This window comes from Sinocyclocheilus grahami, unplaced genomic scaffold, assembly GCF_001515645.1.
Source record: "Sinocyclocheilus grahami isolate Dianchi unplaced genomic scaffold, SAMN03320097.WGS_v1.1 scaffold94.1, whole genome shotgun sequence".
NCBI classification, from domain to species: Eukaryota; Metazoa; Chordata; class Actinopteri; order Cypriniformes; family Cyprinidae; genus Sinocyclocheilus; species Sinocyclocheilus grahami.
The window spans coordinates 951,715-956,724 of NW_015505273.1; the positions used below are offsets into that span (position 1 = coordinate 951,715).

General features: G+C 33.3%; 1 protein-coding gene across 1 annotated transcript in view; it reads left to right on the forward strand.

Annotated features, from left to right (window-relative positions):
• The first annotated feature begins 2,581 nt into the window (after positions 1-2,581).
• Positions 2,582-5,010, forward strand: part of LOC107587581 (protein kinase C and casein kinase substrate in neurons protein 1-like) — a 36,891-nt gene continuing 34,462 nt past the window's right edge. The window contains exon 1 of the mRNA XM_016275411.1: positions 2,582-2,635. The gene's annotated coding sequence lies outside the window, so the exon portion shown is untranslated. The remainder of the gene's footprint in view (positions 2,636-5,010) is intronic.

The following is a 5,010-nucleotide window of genomic DNA, read 5'->3' on the forward strand; positions in this document are numbered from 1 at the left end:
TAATGAGGAAAAAAAATTAACTTAAATGATTTTAGCAAATGGCTGCAATATAACAAAGAGTGAAAAATTTAAGGGGGTCTGAATACTTTCCGTACCCACTGTATATATATATATAGTATGTGCTGCAAATAGAAAATATGCAGATAATGATTTATGCAACAGATGCTCTTTTCTTATATATATATATATATATATATATATATATAAATGTACTAGTAATATTTTAGTAATATTTTAGATAGATAGACGGACGTATAGATTATATATTACACTATGTAACTATAATATATATATATACAGATACATATTTATTCTAGTTCAAACAAAGGACATTTCGAATTTTCATTATTTCTTTTTCAAATAATTTATGGAATTCTAGAATTTTTCTAGAATTTTCAAAAAGTAATTATCTGGAAATCTCTGGAAATGTCCTCAGTCCTCATTCATTGTAACTGCACGAAAACAGTGACCAGTACAATTCAGACATTGGCTCTTTTGAATATAAATACTGTCCTGTTGTGACATCAAATTGTTTAGTTTTTTTCCTAAACTCCTTTTTTTTCTGGCTGGACAGAGCTGAATGCTGAGCATGCAATTTAACTATGAAGGTTGAGTGTATATATATTGAAGGATATGTATGGCATGTGACCTTGTTGCATTTCATGGATCTGTGCAATGAACTCAAAGTAAGTGTGTATGGACTACTTCATGATACTATTCCTAAATGTTTTCTAAACCTGATTTTAGAGTTACTGGCTCTTTGGTTGTGGACAAACAAGGTGTTTTAATGTTGACATTTGAAAGGTAAGCCTATGAGAGAAATCAAATATATTGGTTTTATGCGCTGTTATATGTGTTAGACAATTATATTTAAACTCTTTTAAAAGGTTTCTTGACGTTTCAGTTTTGGCACGAGATCTGGGAACATTTCAATAGCTATTGCTCAATTCAATTGCAAACTAAACCTCTTCACCGGATGCATTAACAAGAAATGTGTTGGTTAATATTTCAGCGCTCAGCTGATTTCTCTGGCAGTTTGTGTTTGGCAGTGAACAGTGTTTTCCTGTTTTCCCATCTGTGTTGTGAGGCGGTGATGTGTTTAGTGCCTGAGGCTTGTGGATTTATGGGAATGAACCTTACAGGAGCTTTGATTGTTGTTCCACCTGTGCCAACAAATTGAGAAGTTAACATTGCAACACCTCCATCTGCTTTCATACACGGACCACCTGTGCCACACTGACTTTGCAAATTCCTTTCATTTAATATTATATTTAGGAGATACTATTATAGTTTTAAAAATATATATTTATTAGAATTAGAGTTTTAAAAATATTTTCTGTTTTGATTTTAGTTAAATGTTTAATTACTTAATACATATTTATTTCTTTTAGTTTTATTTAGTTTATTTAACTTAAACTGAACAAAAGTGAGAAAATGTTGCCTCGACAACTGGCTGAAGTAAAATACGTTTACGTATTTTTATATTTTATTATATCTTTCATATTTTATTTCCAAGGGATGGCTTTTTATGATTTTAGTTTTAGTTAAATGATAATAACCCTGATTATTATGTAAGTGGCAGGTTTAAATCCAACTTTTTAAAAATGCAAAGTAGCTAATGAATATTGTATCAAGTATTATGATGTCACCAAACACTTATTTTTTAATTTATTATTATTGTTATTATTGTTTTTTGTTTTTTTACTGCAGTATGCAAACACTGAAGGCCAAAATCAGTAAGCATTAGCAATGCTTCACCAATAGGTTACAGTGCATACATTTCAGTACCATGGTATATATCAAAGTACCATGGTATTAACTTGACTGGATCATGGTACTGCCCCACAACCTTTTTTGTTAAAACATCCCCACCACCATAGTCGTACATGTTTTTTGTGCTTTTTTGTAAATAGACTGAATTAGGAGTTGAATTGATCCATAGTCAACTGTAAGTCTGTAAGTAATTGGAATGTGAATGATTCAAATCACAGATTTCATTTATTCGTTGATCTTAGGTGTTTATTTCAGTGAAAGTCATTAATATGTAATGTGGGTCTCTTGACTGACCATCCCCCATCTGATACACCCGCAGCACAACACTGGCTGTTTTCATTCGATACCTTTGTGTTTGACTGATATTCGATTCGCTAACGAATCGTTCATTTGAACCGATTCACTTGAACCATTTCACTATGCATTTGCAAACTACTTCACTGTAATTAAAACTGTATGGTTACACCATATAAATGAGTATTCCGTGCTCAACAAAATATTTATGGAAATAATTATTTGATTACATGAAACTGTTCAATTCTGTGAAGTGTTTTTTATTTTTTAATTTTTTTATTGCAGTAAACAACAAAGATGAGTGTACGTACAAAACAAACAGTAAAAAACAGTATGTACAAAACATACAAAATACCATTCAGTAATAAACTACTTAAGGATTACAATTCTGTGAAGTGTGAACAGACTCGGTGAATTTGAGCCAACTCGCTAAAACGAGTTCGCCGAGCGAACCGATTCTCTTAAACCGAATCAGACGGCTCACCGTTATTGTGTTTTACTAGAGTGGAGGATCTGTGGAGGATCGTGTGTATCACAGAGAAGCTGGACTCTCGTTCGTCTGAGTTTGGTATGTCTTAACGCATGATTTTATGCTCATTTAGCTGCAGAAATGAGGTTGCGTGTCGATATATGCGGACAGACGTGTCGTCTTGCGTTGTGTCATTTATTTCTAAACGCTTGCGCAGTCCTTTAAGAACGCTGCGGTTCTTTGCAATACTGAACACTGAACGCTGTGTGCACCTGAATTAATATGCATGTGTCGAATGAACTTGAATTACATGAATAAATTAGACTTTTGTGCATCATTATAGACAACCATACTGTTTTGCATGCGTTCAGCAAAATGTGTTGTATTGGAACAAAAATAAACTACTTAAAAGCTATTAAGCTAACTATTAATAATAGAAAACATTGCATATTTTAAAGTCATTTTACAGAAAGACTTGAGGAGGATTGTTTTAATATTTATAGAATGCACTTATGAATTAATTAATGTTTAGAATATGCTATTCCAAAGTTATGTACATATATGCCATATTTATTTTGGACATTTTATCCTTGCAAAAAGTGCCATGGTACAGTGATTGTATCATATGGGAATGCCATGAAATATACTCTCCAGTGTACTTTTTTTGTAAGTGTACCTTGTGTTTTGTATCATATTTCAATATAATTGTTGATATAATTCACCTACATACAGTCTACAGTATTGTAAAATATGGTGCTGTAAAGTTATGCATAGCTCATTAGTTTCACTTAATCCTTCATCCTGCTTTTAGTTGAAAATTAACAGGTTTTGTCCTTAAAAAGGTTTGTACTAAAAAAATAAAACAGGGTTATGGTCTTTGGACGTAGTGCTATTATAGTGGCATGTGAATTAGGAAGCCAATTTAGGGCACTTGTTATCCCAGTCCTCTATTCTGAGGTCCACAATAGACCGTTTTAGTAAATGCAATCTCTGTTGCTCCCTAAGGAGACTTTACTGTCTTCTTTCATGATAAACTTAAAAGGTCTGCTTTAATAAACCAATAGCAGGTCTCGTAGCTGTAAAGAAGATGAATCATTACAACAGTGTGTTATTTGATTAGTGAATGTCTGATGGTGGTTGTCTCTGTTGTCATTTAGTTTGATCTTACTGCTGACCCCATCTGTCTCCACCAACAGTAAATATGCATGTGAGTGTGTGTCTGAAGTGAACCGCTGCTTCCCAGACACCAGATGTCCCATTGACTTCTTCTGTTCAAGTCAAAGTTGAAATCCTCCCGTCGGAGGGTCTTGAACTGTCCAAGGTCCTGAATTGTCCCTTGGCACCTGAACTCTTTAGCTCTGGGTCAGTTAGTATTTGTTCTGCCAGGGAAAGCTTCTGATTTCTGTGCAGTGGGAATTTGGCATTTCTTATATATTCTATGTAGTGCTTAGTATTTATTTCAAATATACATACACACACACACACACACACACACACACACAGGTTTGTTTTTGTGAAAAGTGGGGACATCCCGTAGACGTAATAGTTTTTATACTGTACAGACCGTATATTCTATTGCCCTACACCAACCCTACCCCTAAACCTACCCCTCACAGGAAACTTTCTGCTATTTCAGATTTTCAATACACTCCATTCTGTGTGATTTATAAGCGTTTTGAAAAGTGGGGACATGGGGTAATGTCCTGAAAAGTCACCTTCTCCTTGTAATACGTATGTCATACCTTTGTCATTATACAAATTTATGTCCTAATTTGTCACAAAAACGCGCGCGCACACACACACACACACACACACACACACACATATATATATATTTATGTCTTTTTTTTTTTTACATTTTCTTCTCATTTGTATGGAAGCTTGTTTTCACCACAGAATAAAAAACTAAAAAGGTAATTGCAACTTTTGATCTCACAATTCAGACTTTTTTATATCTGAAAATTGTTGTATCTTGCAATTCTGACAATTTTCTCGCAATTCTGACTTTTGTCTCGTAATTTAGAGAAAAAAAAAATCGGAATCGCATGATACAAACTCAGAACTGTGAGACATAAACTTGAAATCCAGAGGAAATATAAAATAATATATTTCACAATATAAACTTTTTTCCCTCAGAATTCTGAGTTAACATCTCGCAATTCTATTTTTGTTTGTTTGTTTCCAGAATTAGAACTAAAAAAAGGTAATTGTGACTTTTTGTCTCACAGTTCAAACTTTTTTTTTCTCAGAATTGCAAGTTTATATCTCACAATTCTGAGTTTTTGATAATTATTCTCTGATAATTATGAGAAAATAAGTCAGAATTGTGAGATAAAAAGCACCCAAATAACTTTATGTTTTAATCCTTGGCCGAAATGGACTTCCATTCTGCTCTCAAAAATGTAAGAAAGCATTTTGCACAGGCAAGCACCGCTTTCATTTTCTGCAGAATTTTTTTTATGTAATTCCCCCCC